The 21,425-nt window shown below is 40.6% G+C and overlaps 1 pseudogene; it reads left to right on the top strand.

Moving 5' to 3' along the window:
* Window positions 1-1,935: 1,935 nt before the first annotated feature.
* LOC145659397 (eukaryotic translation initiation factor 4 gamma 3-like) lies at window positions 1,936-6,294 on the top strand (annotated as a pseudogene).
* Window positions 6,295-21,425: the final 15,131 nt, after the last annotated feature.

Raw genomic sequence — 21,425 nt, 5'->3', positions numbered from 1 at the left:
ACTGCTTTGAATATCTCTTTTAGGAGTGTCCTATATGAATGGCCATGTCTGGTGCTAGTCCCTTTACCTCTGCTGTTCTGTTTTATTCTCAGTATCGCCACAGTGGCCTTCCCTGCGTGGGACATCCCCAGCAGTACTCCGTCCAGCCCACAGGACCCAGTACATTCTGCCCTGGGCTCTTTCCTGCAGACTGCCCACTAGCATATGGTGAGTTTGGACTTCCCTTTCTCTACCCCCGCCTGGGAAACCCACATGCGTGCTCTCACCGATAAAGAGACCTTTCTTCTGGGTATTCCTGCTGGCTGAAACTGGTTTTTCTTTTGCTCTCTTACTGAAACAAGTGCTTTTTTTTGTCACCACTAGTGGCAGGGCCTTCATACTATCCTGGCCAGACCATATACACCAAATCTCCATCCATAATAGTGCATACAGCTCAGCAGCCTCCACCCACTAAGAGGGTAAAGAAAACAATGAGTATTCCCCCTGCCTCAGAGGTGAAATTAATTTAATTGTGGATTGACTAGATGCAAATAACTTGCTGTTCGCTAAGATCCGTATCCGAGACCCTAACCAGGATGGCAAGGATATCACAGAGGAGATCATGTCAGGAGTAGGCATTTGCCAGAACACAAGCCCACCAGTGGGACGTCCCTGCACTACCCTTACTGCTCCACAGGTAAGCCATTCAGTCCCACAGCCCGAGCCCCTGATCGGCTGCAGACCGCTGCTTCGCGTGATCCACTCCACAGGTCAAAGTACTCTCTCATCTAGTCCTCCCTCATAATGAGCTCTGAGCTGATTGTTTGGTTGTTTGGCTGGCTTTCATTGTCTTGTCCCATTAAAAGCATCATACAATCAGCAACAAAATCTGATGGTGTAGTTTGATTTCCGGCCATTCTCTCTTCCTCCTTCAGTGGTTCGGTCACACCGTTGACCCTCCTCCGTCATATTTGACTTGTTCCAGTAGCTTGTGTGATTGTGGCTGTTCTGATTTAAGAAGGCTTCTCAGATGTGTTTTGATGTTCCGACTTGCCGTGCCTATTCTTTCGTCTGCCTCCATCTTAGTTCTCCCTCACAGCCACTCGAATCCTCCTGATCTTCCCTCGTGTTCCCTCTACACAGACAGCCCACGTAAAGGCCCTGTAAGAACGATTCAGCCAAACCCTGAGCACCTCAGCTTCTCTGAGGAAAGGCCTCTCTGTAAGGGGAACACTCACTACTGCGCTGTTGCACTTACTTTGTGTCCTCTTTCCCTAAATGTTAACAGTGTTCCTCTTTCCTCTCTTTCTCTATTTCTCCTGCCCATTTATTTAAGCACCCCATGCTTGTCTGCTGTTTCTTGCTGTCTTTGTGTCTCCACCCCCCCCCCCACCTCCACACACACACGCATTTTGTGCCTTTGCAGCTGGATCTTTTGCCCTCTTGTGCTTTCTCATTTCCTCTCTCTCTCTCTTTGCCTCTTTCTCTACTCACTTCTCTAATTATGCTGTGCTGTGCTGTGCTGTGCTGTGCTGTGCTGTGCTGTGCTCACCCCCCCACCCTCGTTGCCATTCCCCTTCTTCTGCATGTGTGTGCAGTATCTCTCTCTCTCTCTCTCTCTCTCTCTCTCTCTCTCTCTCTCCATCTTTTCTGTCTTTTGCTAGTTTTTATGTCCACACCCTCATTATCCTCACACTTTCTACCTCAAATCCCAGCAGCTGAACAGCCAGGTAGCAGAGCAGGGGAATGTCAGTGTCGGCCTGGCCCTGGAGGCCCACTGTCCGGCAAAGGCTGCAAGTCCAGCAGCCGGAGAGGCGGTTGCCTCAGGCACGCTGACGCCCTCATTGCCTTCCAGCACTGCTGCTCCTTCAGGCCTCACTCTCCCAGGCCAGGCTGTTATAGAGGCAGTCCAGGCCTGTGGAGCCTCCACTGGGGCAGAGCTGAAAGAGACTGGGAATGAGCCAGAGGCCTTGCTGGAGGATAAAGTGGAGCCCATCTTACAGTCCAATCTTGGGCAAAGCTTGAGTCAAGGTAAATAACCACATGCATGACATGCTATGTTAGGACACTAAAAAGACACCGGACTGATTTGTTATGTTTTACAGCTATTAGTTTATCCAACACCTGGAAGAAGCCAAAAGAGGACACTCCTGTGGGGCAGGCCCAGTGTCCTGACAGAGAGGTGATTCCTCTCTCCAGGTGCTCACTGTACCCCTCTCTGCATGCAGAGCCAGAGCTGAAGGATGGGAAGAGGCAGTATGATAGAGACTTCCTGTTGGCCTTCCAGTTCATGCCTGCCTGCATGCAGAAGCCAGAGGGGCTTCCTCCCATCTCTGATGTGGTACTGGACAAGGTAAGCCTGCTAAAACATTGGCCTTAGGGGACCTTTAAAACCATTCCATGGAGAGGGGCTGATGGACTTCGACTTGACTCTGTTGTTTTCTAGATCAAACAAAACAAGCTGCCCCTGCAGCAGGTGGGCCCTCGCATTATCGCCAGAGACCCAGGCTTCAACCCAGCCTCTGCAGACTTCCGCAGGGCAATTCCTGGAGGCAGGGGTGCACCGGTGGGTCTCTACGCTCATCCCTTCTCTTCTGTCTCTTGCACAAATGAATGAGCGCCTGGTCATCTTATGTGACCGAGGTCTTTGTGACATTGTTACCGCCCATAATAAAGAGCACCCATTCGTTGCTTCAGCTGCTCAGTGTAGGCCCGAGACGACCGTCTCCCCGGAAGATCATCACCAACGTGTCCATGAATGACGAGGTGCAGCTGAAGAAGGCCGAGAATGCCTGGAAACCTGGCAGGAAAAGGGAGAACACCCAGAACCCCGAGACCCAGAAAACTCAGGTCAGCACCTCACTCCGCCATGCCCTGTTTTCAGATTTCAGAGTCACAGCCTGTTATGGTGGGCTTGAAAGCTACTTAATTTTTTTTGCGATATGCTCTTCAAGAATTGGATATTTAAATTATAGAGTCGTTGTTTAATTGGGTGGGTGTGTGGGGAGTGTGCACGAATGTAGCTATGCAGGGGGACATTGGTTTCTAGTGTAAACAGGGGGTGTGATGATACTGAGGGCCAGATCTTGTGTGCTTGTTGTTCCTTGTGTTGATTGTGGTGTTGATTTTGGTGAGAGAGTATTGTAGATTATTGAAGTGAGGTGTTCAGACTTGAGTTAAAAAAGAGTAGTTTTGTTTTTGATGCATGCATAAAACTTTTTCCATTGCAATTCAGTAGTACGTTTCTCTAGTGAGTAATGGTACTTTCTTGTTTGTCAGTTCAGAAGTATGGTTTTCTTGGATTAATGTTGTATGCTGTGGAGGCCCTCTCTGTCCCAGTGATTGCTGATGTGTCTCCTAGCAGACACTGCTGGAGATGAGGGCCGAAGGATATTTAGAGAGTGTGATAAAAGGTTGGCAGCTTCCTGCCAAAAATGTTTTATGGGTGTACTGTGCCATATGGCATGCATAGTTATCTACGGTGTTTTGTGTGAACAGTAGTGTATTCTGTGGATGATCTTGTATATATTATAGGTTAGCGCCCAGTGGTTGTGTTTAAAATATTCTTGCAAATTTGTGCGCAATTCAGCATTGGGAGAGATTGACGGATCTTCATTGCATTGTCTGGTCGGTAGGGTTATTATTGGATCAGATTTGGTTATTATGTATATATTATTTTGTTTGTAGGAGTTATATGTTGATTAAATCTGAAATTCTTGTAGGTAGTTCTAATGGGTTTTCTTTTAATTTGAATTTGGAGCACATGAGGGGTTTTAGTTGATAAGATTTGATAAACTGTTTGCTGCCAGTACTACACTTCTCGGAAAGTGTGATTGATGTATGATGCCTTTATCGGTCTATATAGTAAAGCTGAGTGATTTTTGTTCATGACAAAGTTCCAAATGGCAGAGTAAATATTTGGTGAAAGTGAGGAGTTAGTCATTATGTGGAAGAACTGCTGAATTTAACAAAAGATTGGGTTCTTTGTAATGGAAAGCTTAGTCGGTAGTCTGTTTTCCTCTCCAGGAGCTTTTCCAGAAGGTGCACAGTATCTTGAACAAACTGACACCACAGATGTTTAACCAGCTGATGAAGCAGGTGATGGACCTCACCATCGACACGGAGGAGCGCCTCAAAGGCGTGGTTGACCTGGTTTTTGAAAAAGCCATTGATGAGCCCAGCTTCTCTATGGCCTATGGCAATATGTGCAGCTGCCTGGCTATGGTGAGTAACATGTTCCCATACATTGCTGCTGAAGTTCCATACAAAAGCAAATGCCACACAGAAGTGAACTCTGTTTGAACCACTCTAAACTGACATGGAGCTTTAATCAGCTTCTATTTAGTAACAGAACTCTCAACACTGTCTTATACCCAAGTGTTTCTCCTACATGTCTTTCCTGTGTAGTTAAAAGTGCCCATGGCAGACAAGCCCACCAGCACTGTGAGTTTCCAAAAGCTGCTGCTGAACCGCTGTCAGAAGGAGTTTGAGAAGGACAAGGTCAACGATGATGTTTTGGAGAAGCTGCGGCACCAGCTGGAATCGGCCACTTCAGTAAGCAGCACTCCTGTCTAGTTTACCTGACTCACCAACCCACAGATCAGGAGAAAGGGGACTGAAATCGGCAGCAGTGCTGGGAGGCGGCCAGGTCGTTATCGGGTCCAAACGCGCTGTTTCTTGCTTTTGTCTTTGTTCTGGTTACTCCTCGCAAGGCCAGCGAGCGGGAGAGGCTGGAGGAGGATCTGGAGGAGGCGAAGGACAAGGCCCACAGGAGGTCCATCGGCAACATCAAGTTCATCGGGGAGCTGTTCAAGCTGCACATGCTGTCGGAGGCCATCATGCTTGACTGCGTGGTCAAATTATTCATGAACCACAACGAGGAGAGCCTGGAGCGTCTGTGCCACCTCCTCACAGCCATCGGCAAAGACCTGGACTTGGAGAAGGCCAGGGTAAGCAGGCCGCGGGCCTGGTCTGGGTTGATTTAATATTCTCAGCAGATGCTCAGCACTTGCATCGGTTTATCTTTAATATGTCATGTAAAGGTTTACGGTGCATGTGTAGATGAGTGCTAGTGTGCAGTGCAGCGACTGTGCACATTTTTCCGGATTTTGTCCATGATGTGTTTTTCACAGCAAGTACTTTACACAACAAAACTGAATGAAGATGTTTTGAATATTGTATCTTGACTGTCCATTTTGTCTCTGGTAGGAACAACAGTTGTAATGTTGACAGTTCAGTCACCACCTAGTGTGACAGTTATTTGTGTTTAATTTTCCTGGTCTTTTTTATTGTATATTTTTTTCTCCATGCACGCTTTTAACCAAAAAACAAGCATGTTGAAATGTTGTCTATAAAAGTTTTGCTGTCAGCGTTTTCTGTTGCTTGCCTGTTGCCTGCACTCTGACTACAGGGTAGCCAACTAATTAGGATCATCATCTATAGTGCGACTAGCATGCTGTGCTGATATCAGTGTATTATTAGGCCTTGGCAATGATTTTAAAAGTGTCCAAGTTCATGTTGTTTAGTGAAGTTGTCAGTGTGGTTGTTAGCTCTGCTCCTACTGCAGCTGACAAAATGAAAGGCTTTTATTCAGGACTGGTCAGCTGTTAGAAGGTTTTGCTCTCACAGCCTCCTCCACGTTTGCCGCCTCCTGCTGCTGCACCCTGGATTCCCCAAAGCCAAGTGCAGCTGATGACAGCACAGCTACACCCACAGTGGCAGTGAACTGCTTTACAGCACTGACCAACGTGCAAGGCAGCAGGGTTTACATAAGAGTCATAAACGTCTTGCGACATGAGTTCAGCTGAGAGCACACCTGATCGAATCGAAAGGGGTAGAATACCTGAAATTTTTCTACGTTTCTCTTACACACTCTCTCTCTCTCTCTCTCTCTCTCTCTCTCTCTCTCTCTCTCTCTCTCTCTCTCTCTCTCTCTCTCTCTCAGCCAAAAATGGATCAATACTTTAAATATATAGAAAAGACAGTGAAGGAGAGGAGGGGTTCCTCACGCATTCGGTTCCTGCTCCAGGACGTCATCGACCTGCGACTGGTTAGAGACTCTGCCTGTGTTTGTGTGTTTGTGTTTGCCATTCCAGCGCATGGTGATGCAAAAGTATGCATCTGCTGATTTTGCTTTTCTAGCATAACTGGGTGTCGCAGCGAGCTGACCACGGGCCCAAGACCATTGAACAGATCCATCAGTAGGCCAAACTTGAGGAGCAGAGAAAGGTGCACCAGCAGCTGCTGTCCAAACACAACAAGAGGCAAAGGTGTGGCCCTCAAATCCGTGACAGCCTTTTTCACCTGGCTGTGTGAGGCCGAGGACAAGTCCAAGGACAATTGACAATTGCTAAAAGACAATATAATAATTCAAAACAATAATAAAACTGTGTGACAAAGAAACAAACGTTCTGACTCTGATGTATTTTTGTTTTTTCCTTTATGAACTGCAGACAAAACTATATTTAACATTTGCAGATGTTCAAAACAAAAGGCAGAGGTGAATATAGAAATAGTATTATTTATTTTTATGTCATTCTTCCTTGGCTTCTCCTTAATTCGAATAGGCTCTGCCCACTAGATTTCACTTTTTTTGTTTGTTTGGGTTTTTCCTAGGATTTTCACACCAATCTGAGTGAAATTGGTGTCAAAATATTTGCAAGAGTCTGAATCTCAATAATTATTTAAACAAAAACCTGACATAAAAATACAGCTGTTCTATTGCAAAGTAATATTAGTAGTACAAAGTAGTAGTACAAAGGTTAGGCTTTAACCTTAACTTTAACTAGCTGTAACTCCTGAACGACATGTTCAGATTTCATGAAATTTAAAAGACTTATACCAGTGTTGACTTTGAGGTAGCTTACCAAATGTAGCAGTTTTGTCAATATGGGGCATATAATAATATGCAAATAACTGTTTCTCAACAACTGCTCTTCTGATCAAGATGAAATTTTGCATACTGCTTCTGTAAGCAAGCTGGAGGATTGCTAAGGCTGAGTCAAACATTGGCTAATGTTTTTCAGGTAATTGGCTAATCATTTTTCAGTGGGCTTCAAAGGATGTAATGTAATTTAGTAAGAACTGGCTTCAGTGGACTGCTACAACGTTGATTCTTGTAGAAATTACCTTGAATTTAAATATCCTACTGCTTTTTATGTTGCTGATGAACTGTAACACACTAGTCGTAGGACCTTTCTCCAATCTTCACAAATTTGGTTTCAAAATATTGATGAGACTGAAACATGTTGATATTTGTATGGAGTATGGCCCCTACATACCTATCAATCCTTCCAAGGTGTACTGATTCATTCAAAACAGCAGAAAAAAAATTAAGACTTCTTTGAGTAATTCTTATGAAACTTGACATGAGTATTGATTTATGGACTTTAAGCTAGCATGGCAATTATAGGACATTTTTGCCAACAGAGCCCCTCTGACATATGAAAAGGTATTTTAAAAAAAAAGTCAATCCCATTGTGTACCAGTTGTGCATGAGAAATGCAGTTTATACAGTGCAATACTTTGTGACTATTCCATAAAAAAGTTCAATAGGTTTCGTAAACCTTTTTTTAGCCTGATTTTTGATACCTAAATTAGTTGGGCAAATGCACCTTTCAAACAAGTCAGTGACCTTTTGATCTAGAGATACCTTTTAAATGTAAAAAATGCAGATCTTCTTGTAAATAATTATCAAAAATATGTGTATTTAACTATCAATCCCCAAGAGCAGGATTTTTATTAATAGGCTAAAACTTAGCCATAGAGTGTTAGATTATTACCAAACTTCAATGGTGTATATGAACATACTGTGAATGCAAGTACATTTGGGGTGAACTGACCTTCTGTGGGAACTATATTTCTTAGTCATGTCGAATCAGAAAAAATATTTATATAAAGCAATTCAGCAGATAAAATTGAGAGATTGGTTTCAAAATACAACATTCCTGGAAACAAAACCTCAAAACCAACCACAAAGGCTGGTGAACTTAATATGGGATGTCATCAGCAACCAAGTTGTGCAGATGTGATAAAATGATTGGACCCCTTAATTGCCACCTGCAGCTATAATAAATGTAATTCTAATGTATGTCATGAATTCCCTAGATGAAGGAAGTTAGACATTTCAATAGCAACACACCTCCCTTGATGGAATGACTGGGTACAGAAACTAGTTGACCAGAAAGGCCAGAAAAATAGCACAACCACAGCCTTCAAACCAGACAACAAACCTGCTTAATGCTGACAAAGTTTTATTTTTTTTCAAATACAAAATACAGACTCACTCTCAATAAATAACCATTTGATGAACTAATGCAGAATAAAAATTAAGACAGTGACAAAAGCTTTACTGTAGTTACTAAGCATTTAGGTTTGGGTGTTTTTAGGACTTGGTGGGATGGTTACGAGAAAATATTGGCATATTAGATAAGCAGAAAAATACTATGGATGGGTTCAACACATGATGTGCGTATTCGTTTGACTTTGGATCTATTGGATCATGCCAATAACTGTTGAAAAGAAAAATGACCACCTGAATGCTAAAACATATAATGGAAATAAATGTCTTATGCAATACGAGAATTATGGAAATCGGGTCAGCTTTGGAATAGAGAGGAGTGTTAGGCACATACTAATAATATTAATACATTTTCAGAGACACTCAATATCCATCCTGCCAAGGACAGGCAGTGATCAGTGAACCAGGCAGCCAGTAAGAGAAATAAAATCACCAAGAAAGTCAGGCTTTTTGCTGTTTGTTTTCAAAAAAATGTCCTTGACAAAACACAAGATATGACTGAATGAGCAAAGTTACATTTATATAGAGCCTTTCAAAGAACATACAATGCTTTCCAATGAACACACACAGCTTCTACATTCAGTCACATGCCGAATATTGTGTTAAATTGTTAGTCAGTGGCTTACTGCAGGGTGACTGTGTGTAAAATGGGGAAGAGTAGCTCCACTCCAGCCTCCTCTATCTCACAGTGAGCTGTGTGTGTGTGTGTGTGTGTGTGTGTGTGTGTGTGTGTGTGTGTGTGTGTGTGTATGTATGTATGTATGTATGTATGTATGTATGTATGTTTGTGTGAGCTCTCTGGTTGACCATGGAGATGACTGTGCAGTCCTCATTGCTCAGAGTCAGAGTGTGTGTCTGTGTGTTTGCTGTCAGGTCCAGAGCAGAGCTGCAGGAGAAGTCCAGTCTGTGCTGCAGAGCAGAGAGCAGATCTGTTGCTGCTGCCCCCTGCTGGAGGTCAGAGACACTATAGCAGTGGAGCAGTCTCAGCAGCAGCCTGTCAACACTGAGAAAACAACACACACACACACACACACACACACACACACACACAGTGGCAGGGCAGTTAATTTCAGATTAATATAAATATTTCACCTGAATTTACCAATTACCATGGACTGTAATATGTTGATTACCTGACACAGGAGTCTCAATAAAACCTAAACAATGCTGGCACAAAATAACATCTTGGAAACTTTCCAAAACACACATAAATGTATATATAAGTGTATGTAAATGTATATAAGTTTTTATACCATGCCCAGTTTCCTGCTTATTTTCAGCCACTTTTTGGTAACTGCATTTATATTATGTCAAATGAGATTTTAATGCTTTAATTTCTGTGTATTAAGAAATGGTCAATTTATGTTATTTATCCTCATATGGAAAGATTTGCTTCCATATTTTCCATATTTCAAATTTTGTGGGAAAAAGATGTCTGGAGATTTTACACTCTCTTATAGATTGCAAGTTATAGGACAGTGCCAGACCTGTGAAACAGTGCCACTTCATCCAGTGTTTAGATGATGTTTGATGCTTAGACCTCATTAGTCATATGCTAATAGTAACTTTGATACAATCTTCAATACAGTGTTGAATCAATGTGCTTTGCAATAGTGAGCTTTGATGCCTCAGTATCTAACATCCCATCACTACATTGGAGTTCTACCATATGTATTCTTGCTCTGCCTGTTCGTTTTCCATATTGTTCTCCGTTCCCGTGTTCTTAATATCTGTGTTATCTTACTTTTACCTCTATGTTTTCTTCTTCCTGGTTAGCCTCACTTTGTTTTTTGTTTTTCATGTATTCTGGTAACGTGCTCTTGGATAATGTTTCTGCTCCTCCTAATAAACAAAGTTCGACAACACGCTTGTGTCTTGCCCTGCCTGTCTCAGCATTACAGCTAATCTAAAGGTCAAAGGATAAACTTCACTGGCAGATACACCTATTTTTAAGCATTACCACGTATGTACACAGTTTTCTAATTACATTTACATATTAACAAATGAGCAGGCATCTAGTTTCTGGACATCTGAATATTTTCAAAAATTAGATTCTTTAAAAGGTGGGTTTAAGTGATACAGCACTACAAAAAGCATGCCAACCATAGGCAACAAGCAATCCTTGAATTAGAATAACTTAATATTTCTGTATGTGGGCAAAATAATAATATGATTCTTAGTCGACATTATATTTAGGCTCCATGCATGTAAATATATCTTTTATTTAAAAATGAACACATTGTCTTTTTTCACCACTAGTCACTTTGAAACCATTTAAGCCCACTAGACTCCATTTAAGATGACCTTAGAGTGTTTTAATGAGGAGTTCCTTCAAGTACAAACTTGCATCAGTTTTCACTGTACTGGCTGCAAGTAAGAAATTATGATATGCAAAATAAATGCTGTTTGATGGAATAAATGAATAACAAATATGAAGTTACAATGTGATCATAAAATGGCTTAGGCTAATGTGTCCATGTGTTCTTACAATCCTGGCAGGTCATGTGTGACTGGGGTTGGAGCTTCACTGAAACAGATGTTTTACATCTTGTTCTGGATTATAATCTGGCTAGTGGAATTCAGAGCCCTTTCCCCAATGGGAGAAAATCATTTTATTGTTTTATGAGATCATCCTGAGCAGACCATTCACAAATCAGAACAGTTTCCTGTGGCTACAGTGAGGACCTCAGCTGATACTGGAATATTCACCCACTGCTTTGATATGCTTATCTCACAGATTTCACAACAAAACCCCAGAATATCTACAATGTAGATGAGACAGGATTTGTCACTGGTCCATGACAAATCCTGTAAGATTATGTACCAGACTACAGGTGGAAGTGGGAGGGAACAGATAACAGTCCACATCACTGGGAATGTTGTTGGGCAGATTCATCATCTACAAAGGGAAACGGCTGTACAATTCTTGGTGTCAAGGAGGTCCAGACCGCAACCCCATTTTTGGATGGAACATGGATGGTTGGACAAATCTCTTCCTTAAACTATTCACTCAGATCTCAGACTGAACATTTCTCAGGGTTTTAATATTTGATGGTTAAACCTCGCATGTGACTCTGGGACTGGGGGACTAGGGGGCTTCTTAACATTTTTTCTACTCCTGAACCTCTTACTGAATAAATGTTGGGCGGTTAATTCTTTCAAAATTATACATTTTTAATATTTTGTCAATAAATCATGACATGATCTTACTTGGAACACTTAAATGGACTTAAATGGTCCAACTGTACCTATTAAGCTGATGCCAGACTTTTCACTTATTTAATAAAATATCTTTATTTATATTATAAAACAGACATAAACTAATAAGCACATTTTGAAATGAGAAATTAGACGTTCATATTTAAATCAATTAAAAATCTATGAAAAATGCCTGGAAAATGATTTTGGCAGGCTTATTGCATAAAGGAAAAGAGTAAAGTTATGTTAATATGGAAAGGACATTAAATTCTAAACCACACAGCTATTTTTGAAAGAAAGACTTAATTCCTTTAAATCCTTTCCATACAATCGTAATTCGAAATCTCTTCTTCTCACATTTTCTTGCTTCCGTGGCTCCATTCACTTCTTTCGTTGTCTGCTCTATGTCTTTTTGCTGACGTTTCAGTTTCTTCTTCTCATGTGTCTTTTTCTCCTTGAACTGTTTCTCCTGTGCATTTGGTGTTGCCCTCACATCTGAGTGAAAGGACAGGGGAGGCAGTAGTGGACGGCAAGGCCTGTAGGGTCTGGATGATGGGGCTTCTTGGAGCCAGTGGGGCTCACCAGGTGCAAATCTGGTAGGCTGTCTGAGGGAGAGTGAGGGAAACCTGTTGTCTCGTGGTTTGGGAGACTCCAGGGGGAAACTGGGCCTTGGGCTTTCCAACTGTGAAAAAGCATTTAATTTAGCATCACTATTAAATACATGCATGTGCACACACTTTGATATACTATCAAAAATATAATATAAGTTAGACTGTGATATTGTAGTGTCATAGGCAATCCATTTGTTGATTTGCCCTAACACATTTATGCTCACTATTTACCTGGATTTTAATTATAGTTCCTTATTTCAATCTAAAATCATCTCCTGTGTATAGCAGAACATTGCTTCATTGGATGTGCACTGCAGTGTAACTAAGTGTTTCACTTTTCCTACTTTCTCAAGCTGTGCTCTTAGCCTGCTCAATTCAGCTTTGATCATCACATTCTCCCTCTGCAGTTCTCGCACTGCTAGCTCGAGGTCTAGACCTCCAAGATACCGCCCCACACGTGCAGCCTTCCGTCGGTTGTCCTCCCTTGTCTTCCTCCGACATTCACCCAGGGTCTCTTCCTCCTCCACCTTATGGTTTCCCATTTGAAACATGCAGAGACATATGACCCAGCAATGTGTATTCGGTCCGTAGAGATCTTCGGCCATCAAAGATTCTATTTATATATATATATATATATATATATATATATATATATATATATATATATATATATATATATATATATATATACATATATATATATATATATATATATATATATATATATATATATATATAGTTATTCTGTTCTTCTCTGCGTTCTTTTTTTCTTTTTCAATCTGAGATGCTGCAGAGCCTCATTCTAATCCCTAACAGGCAATCTCTATCTAAAAAGGGCCTCATATCAAAATTTAAAGTGGTGTGTTAGTTGTAACAGTCGCCAGCTGTGTTGATAACTCACTCTACGATGCGCGGACACGGTGGAATCTTCCAGCTGCTTACCGTCCTCCTACAAAACAGAAACCTGCTTAACACACTGATATCCAGCTCAACAGGAGGATGTCTTACAATGTAGGTCGGAGAATTGTGTGAATTGCTGCAACTAACTTCAAAAGGATGAACGCTGTTCTGCCAAAAATGCATCTCACTTTTGTAATCTTATCTTTTTTAAATGTTTGTACTACTGCTTGTCTTCTGTTTATTCTGACTAGCAGTTGCTATCACACCACGCGACTAGAATGTTATACGTATGACGCCGCGTGGTTACAGAATTCAAAAGATTACAGCTCGGACGATATTGAACGCGCGTTAAAATACGCTCATGAATGAGTTTAACAGACACCTGTTCATTTCAACACAATGCGAGAAATTACTCTGCTCACAGAGCTTCAGTAACGCCTTAGAGGGAAATTCGCTGCTGCTCTTTAAAACACTGAGCGTTTTTCTTAAAACACATAAAAGGTGCAAGATCACGCGTTGTCGTGTGAGCACCTCAGTCGTAAAAAGGGCTGAGTTGTCATGAATACGTTATGATCAGGAGTAGTCGGCCGTACTGCTGCGACATCCGGTCAAATCAACTGTCCTCTAAGAATCAGCGCAGTAGTATTTTTGGTAATAGCAGCATCTATGGACATAAACGGCGGCGAAACGGATGGTTTCTTTCTCGTCAACTTTATAGTCCATTACACTTGCTCCTATAGATCGGGATAAAATCTCCATACCAAAACCTCTGTGCATTGGCATGATGAAAATTTAGAGCACGCAAATCCTTCACTTCTGAAACAGCAGAAATTATGTAATTTTACACAGATTGAAAAAAACCTCAAAAAAACCTGTAAATATAGTAGGTTGGGTAAGTGTAACGATGAGCGGTAAGGAGGCGGACGCAGTGTGTGGAAAAGAGTGAGATTTATTAGGGGGCAAATCCAAAGTCCAGGGTCAAATTATTAACATGGAGAGTCCGAGAACTCATGATAAACTAAAGTAAAGAAAAGTGCACGAAGACAAACTAGGGATGCAGGCTATAATAAAGGGGCGAGGATAAACATTCAGGCTTATATTCACATGCACGAAAGCCTCGATTAACAAACAGCAGCTGGACTTACAATAAATAGCAACAAGACTAAACTAAAACAGGGCTTAAAAACATGGTCAAATGAGCATTAAACCAGACACAAGTGCAAATTATGAGGGGTGCAGAAAACGAAACGAAGGAATGGAACCACAACAAGGGAGTAAATCAAAACAAAGACACTAGACAGGGAAACCGTGGAGACATGGACGCTAGAAGGGTGGTCAGTGGTGACAGGAAGCTTGTTTCAGTCATGGATGTCTTTGGCAAAATGAATGCAACTAAAATGCTTTCCTCATGTGTCCTAATAACCAAATAATAACCAAGTTCTTCTTTATTTCTAAATAATATGCCTTTCGGAAATTGTATAACTGCTTGTGTTATATTACTTTCTTTTATTCAGAAACACGGGAGACTCAAGTGAAAAGTGTGATGGAAATTATACACTTATTATTATATCCTAAAACTTGTCTCACCTAATCGTAGTCATCATTTTATTAGATAAATGCATACCTATTTTTATGTTTGTGTTTCACATGTTCCATTCCTTTTCTTTTCTTTGAAAGAAAAATGCCTTAACTTAATCACAGACTAGGATTAAAATAATAATAATAATACAATCATAGACAGGTCAGCTGAGCCCACTGACTTCTCGTAATGTCCCCATATTGACAGTTAAATATAACATATTAAATACATTAGAGACTGGAGTGTCTTGTTTTTCTCTGAACATTCCACAGTGCATCTAGAATTTTAATAGTTGTTTATTTCTGCTCAGTTTTTCTGCTCTTATTTGAATTTGTTTTTGTCTTAAGGAGAAAAAAAAGGCGTCAAACGAGACCTGTGACCCCAGGGGGAAATCATGGATCAGATGCCTCACCCAAGTCACTGTGTAAACAACACCAGGTTCATGTTTTAGTGTGAGGAATGAGTGAAGGAGTGTTTTGAAAGAGCAAATACAAACACTAACAAGAAGAGAACAAAGAAAACAGGAAGGAGAAGCTCTTATCATTTTGAGTTACTTACTGAGATCATTCTCATAGCAAGTTTATTACAACTTGTGTACTTGTTGTAGTGCAGTTAGCTGTTTCTATATTGGCTGAGAGAAGGAGCAGACCTGTTCAAGTCACAGTTCCATTTACATTTAAACAACAGAATCTTGTCAGTGGAGGATGTACTTTCTCAAACCTTTTTAACTGGTATCTCGCCTCTGTGTCTCTCTGTGTTCGCAGGACAGGGACCACTGCACGCCTCGCACCATGACACCTTTGCAGTGATGACTCCCCTCGTGTGGAATTAGTTCACAGCTGTTTAGTCTTATACTTATCCACAACTAGGATTAGTCCATTTACTATTTCTTAGAAGTGGGGATCAAGAACATTGGAAGACGTGAGTAGTTTTTTGGAGCAATAAAGATCAATACATAAAAACAGGCAAATGACCTGCTTCAAGGATTTTCACTAGAAGTTATATAACTGCAAGTTATATTACCGATGTCTAAGTGTATGCAGCGCAGAATTCTTTATTCGTAATGTAATACATGTCCTATTTAATTCTACAAGATAAACAGGTTGGAAAATATTTGTGTAAAATAGATTATGATTATTTTTGGAACATAAAGCCATGCAAACATTGTAAGTGGACATCAAGGGAAAATATAAAATAAAAGAATAGTATAGCATACAGTTACAGGGTATGCCTGTTTTCATTGATTACTAGGGAAGCTCTTTGTCTCCCTCTTGTGGCCATTGTTGTCTTAGCCAACAACCATATCAGCATAAGAGACATGAAGTTATAGAAATTAATTAAAACTGAAACGTATTTTTATAAACACGATTTGACAGTGTGTTTTACATATTCTGGTTGAATATCACATTTATGTGTACAAGATTATAAAAAACACAATCATACATTTACCTGATACTTATATCCAAAGTGACTTACGAGTGAGTATATCTTGAGCAATTGAGGGTTAAGGGCCTTGCTCAGAGAACCAACAGTGGCAACTTGGCAGCAGTAGGGCTGGAACCGGTAAGCTTCTGACTACAAGTCAAGTACCTCAAACACTGAGCTACCACTGATCACTCTGATCACTGCTGTGGCCGATCATGTTAGAATTTTACAATGTTGGTTACTAAACTATTTAAAAAAACATTTTGGAACATTTATTTATTTCATTTCCCCTAACCTTTGACAGCACGGCTAGTCCAGACCTCTGTATGCATCTTCTTACCCCTTCTCTCTGCACACAGAAAATAAAACGCATTGAGAAGAGACTAATTGCCCAAAGGGTAAAAAATAAAATGACATATATAATGATAAAAGGAAAAGGTAAATAGATAACAGCAGATGTGTTAATAAAAAATCAAAAGTCATCTCAACAGAACTCAATGCAATAAGTGTGTTTTGAGATATTTTTGTTTTGCTGTTGGTTTGGTCTTTTTTTTTTTTTGCTTTCAAGTGCTAATGCCATTATGAGTTGCTAGACCATGAAGACATTTAAAGAATAATAAAATAATCTGATTTTGCTGTAAAAGACAGATGTCATGTTCACACTGCACAACTTCACTGCTTAATGTGAGCAGACATCTGGCAGACACGCTTATCTATAGCAACTTACAGTTTCAACTATATTGCAGAGCTAGGTCCATATAGCAGTAGGAGTTTGATTCAGTTCAGTTTAGCTCACTCAGGCTTTCATTTCTGTTGTCTTCAGGTTTTGTTTCATTGTCCCTAATAAGTCCAACTTGTGCTTGTCTACTCATGTCTCACTGTCCTCCTTTGCTTGATGTCACAACTTCATTGATACCTAATGTGAATGTTGGAAGTGTCACATGTTCTTTGAATAGGAATCAAACATCATTGCACTAATACACTGGACTGATAGTGGACTCTGCCGAGGTACACCTACCCCTGATGTCATGATGTTACTGAGCCTCATCTTGTCTCAGATGCCTTGGCTACTCCCATCGTCCCCTGTTGTAGCCCACACCACCTCCACCCCAACCAACTACTCTCTGTTGCCCTTAATGGACGTTCTCTTGCGACTTGGGTCTCGGACACATGCACACTATCGGGACAAGTCTAGAACCTCCAGAAAGTTGGACTAAACATTAAATGCTTATTTCATTTTTTAATTTATGTCTCTCTTTAAACAGCCAGAGGAGGATGGGACCCCCTTTGAGTCTTGGTTCCTCTTGACGTTTCTTCCTCATGCTCTAGGGAGCTTTTCATTGCCACTGTCACCCTTAGCTTGCTTACTGGGGGCTTGGACTTGGACATTTGAAAAGCTGCTTTATAAAAACACCTGTTGTAAATAAAATAAAATAAAATACAATTTTAAAAAGTACTTTATAAATAAAATTTGAATATTTGATTTTTATATGTAATCTTAAAATTCATAAGAAAACTAAAATATGTTTTTTAATCATTACATTTTTTTCACTTAAAACAAAAATATAATTTGGATAGTCTCAATAATCTAATAAAATCAAATCTCATCATTACAGTGCCAAAAACACATCAACATCACCAGACTTCAAAGCACTTCTCTGAGAGGAAGATTTATATGCCTGTAATTCTGTTGTTGAAGAGCCTATAAAATCAAAATAGGCTTTCAAATTTGAAATTTTAAACTCAAATAACTACAGCCTTATTTTAAATGCCTAAACACACACACAGAGTTACCTCACAGTGTGAATATTGTAATTGCTGGAGACAGTATCATAGATCCTCTTTGCTGACACATCAGTGATGTCATTGTGACTGAGGTTGAAATTAGATGGATTATAATTACCACATTGTTCAGGATTCCCAAACACACCTCCCTCTACAAAATCACCGTGTAGTAGTACAAACACCTGTAGATTTATAGATCAATGAATTAAATTAATGAACGAATGAATGAATAAACGAATGACTGAATTAGCAAATGAATGAATAAGCAAAGAAATAAATAGTATATTTGTGTCAGTGGACCTGAGTCATTAATGGCCAGATAATTATGCATTTTGACATTTTAAACAAAATATCATTTCTTTCAGTTCTTGTACACATGACTTGTTATCTATCAGGCATGAAACTGTAAATCATAAAGAGTCTGTTATGCCTTATTTCTCTTTTTAATGAGAACATGTGTTTCTACAAGCAGTCTGGATATTCTGTAGACCACAGAGGTCCATCCTGCCAAGTACAGGCAGTGATCAGTGAACCAGGCAGCCAGTGAGAGAGGTCGTCATTTCCAAATAAAATCACCAAGAAAATCAAGCTTTTTGCTATTTGCTTTTGAAAAAAATAAGTCCTTGAAGGAAGACAGGATATGACTGAATGAGCAAAGTTACATTTATATAGAGCCTTTCAAGGAACATACAATGATTTACAATGAACACACACAGCTTCGATGTGCAGTCACATGCCGGATTTTGTGTTAAATTGTGAGAAAAAGAGTAAAATGTGTTATATCTATGTTAGTGCTCACTGTGGACTCAACAATCAAGACTCTCTACACATCCCTCCTCCCGCTTGTCCACTCACTCCAGGATGTGAGCTTTGTGCTGGTGTGGGAACAGCAGCTGCGGGCAGTGGTCAGTGAGCTGACAGTGGCTAAGGTCCAGTTCTGACAGCCCTTCAAAATGTTCCAGAAACAGCGCCAGTGACCTACAGGCCTGCTGGTCCAGCCGGGTCTGAGTGAGGTCCACCATCTTACCCAGAGCCCGGGAGGGAGCCACAGCGCATCTCACACACTCCATATCAGTCCCCACACAGAGAAGAGACAGGAACTGGAGCAGCATGGCTTTATTGCAGCTGAACACACTCAACATTCACCAACATGTAGAGTCACAAAACACTAACACACTCACATAACTACTAACATTAATGCTATTTACACACATTTTGTTTCAAATGATAAAATTCTTTCCCCTTTTCCAGAATGTTTCCCTAGTTTGTGTGGTGTTGAGTCAGTGGCTTACTGAAGGGTGACTGTGTGTAAAATGGGGAAGAGTTGCCATCACAGCCGTGTAGAGTGAGCTGTGTGTGTGTGTGTGTGTGTGTGTGTGTGTGTGTGTGTGTGTGTGTGTGTGTGTGTGTGTGTGTGTGAGAGAGAGAGCTTGCTCTCTGGATGACCATGGAGACGACTCTGCAGTCCTCAGTGCTCAGAGTCAGTGTGTGTGTCTGTTTGTCTGCTGTGAGTTCCAGAGCAGAGCAGCAGGAGAAATCCACTCTGTGCTGCAGAGCGAAGAGCAGATCTGCTGCTGCTGCCCCCTGCTGTAGTTCAGAGACACTGTAGCAGTGGAGGAGCCTCAGCAACAGCAGCCTGTCAACAAGGAGAAAACAAAACACACACAGACAGTGGCAGGGCAGTTAATTTCAGATTAATATAAATATTTCACCTAAATTTAGCAATTTCCTCCAGAAAGTAATTTTATTCTGTCCTAACACACCTGAGGTAAATATCCATGGATATTGCTGATTACCTGACAGGAGTCTCAATAAAACCTAAATGATACTGGCGCAAAATGACTTTTGAGGAAACTCGTGAAAAACACATAAACATACATAAACGTTTATATAACACTCCCTAAACAGACCAGTTATGTTTTAAAATTCTGATTGTAAGAAAAGTTCAAGCCTGAGACGGGAGACATGTTAGAGCAGTGGCTCAATGCTCTCCAGCTCCACCTTTGGTATGGAGGTGAAAAGCAGGCTGAGAGAGACTGCTGTGCAGTGCTGGAGGGTGAAACACAGGGCAGCACAGTGGACAGAGTCCACCTCCCTGCTGTTCAGGTTGATGCAGTTCTCTGCTGAACTCAACAAGCTGGACACACAGTGAGCAGAGCCAGTCTGATAGATCTCTCTGATGATGGACAGTACAAAGCTGGAGCTCAGCCTGGGGAGAAGACACACACACACACACACAGACACAGACACACATTTCCAGGTCTCATGCTGTACAGTATAATTAAAGTGTTTGGACTGTTACAAACTGTGTGAAGAATCTGAGCCACGCAACACATGACTGTATTCTCTCACCTTCTGTTCTGAAGTCTGGCCAGTACAGGCAGAAGGTCTCTGGGGTTTTGCTGCTTAATGTTGGGGATGTGTAGTGCTCCCATGAGCTGGTCGAAGCTCGTCTACTTTGCCGTAACGTCACCCATTTGCCTTGCTGTCTGGATGCGCACTTCTGGTGCTAGAGTCTTCTCTGTCAGACTAGCAATTCATCTACACTTCTCACAGATAAAACTGCCACTAATGATGAAGAATAAACATGCTGCATTCAGTGCTCTGAAGCAGAACATAAGTCATGATGAAAAAGCAAAATGTTAACATTACTTATGTTTGTGGTAGTTCCTTAGATATAGTTTGTGATGATAAAGTAGTTTTCTATGGAAGTTGCCAGTTTCCAGGTAGAAAGTAATTAAATCCAGCGAAAAATTTGTTAAACAGATAGAGAGCAGTAAGAGCTAGTATGCTGAAACAGTTTCAAAAACAGGAAGCTTCTTTATGAAGGAAATAGGTTCTTATGAACCTCAGCATTTTGACAGCAAGTATTAGCCATGGCTATAAAACCATGTGAATAATTCAGTTATGGGATTAATCCACAAAATAGCACATCAAATCTAATTATTTGGCCAGTACAGGGTTATGTAATATTTCTTCATCTCAGCAAAATGCAATAGCTTGACTTCCTTAACTGATTAATAATTAAAAAAATATCTTTCTTGACTATAAGAATATAGCTTACCCATTAGAAAGATTAAACATCCAGTCAGTGTGTTTCCTGGCATGTTAATGTAAAAGGCAGCTCCTAGTGGATTTGGGGAAAGATTAGTAAAAGATTTCAAGTATCTGCAAAACAGAAAACTGCCTATTCAACAGGCATGAATGATGTGCTAGAGAAGTAGTTGTGTTATTTGCATAGCCTAATTAATATGCATGCAGATCATGTTCTATAGTACCTATATTGTTATATTAAAATTTCACTATTGCTTTTGTGCTTTACAATTGTTACACATAATTGCCACACCCGATACAAGGATAGGAATTCCAATTTATTCATACTGGACAGAAGAATCATTAATGGCTGCTGAGTGAAGCACTTTCATTGAAAATTCATCCAATTATTTATTTATTTATTTATTTATTGTAACCAGAAACAGGGCACATCAGCCAGGAATACATTCCAGCTCTGTTTTAGAACACTGGCTGTGATTCATTACATTTTGGCAATTGTGAAAACAAACTAGATGATACTTCTAAAAGTAATTGTGTTTGCACTTTATTTACACAGTTACATGAACAACACTGGTAGCATAGTCAACAGGCTTGA

This window comes from Electrophorus electricus, chromosome 10 (genome assembly GCF_041902795.1).
Source record: "Electrophorus electricus isolate QZ-2024a chromosome 10, ASM4190279v1, whole genome shotgun sequence".
Classification (NCBI taxonomy): Eukaryota; Metazoa; Chordata; class Actinopteri; order Gymnotiformes; family Gymnotidae; genus Electrophorus; species Electrophorus electricus.
The sequence above is the reverse complement of the archived record's forward strand: the minus strand, read 5'-3'. Positions and strand labels throughout refer to the sequence as shown.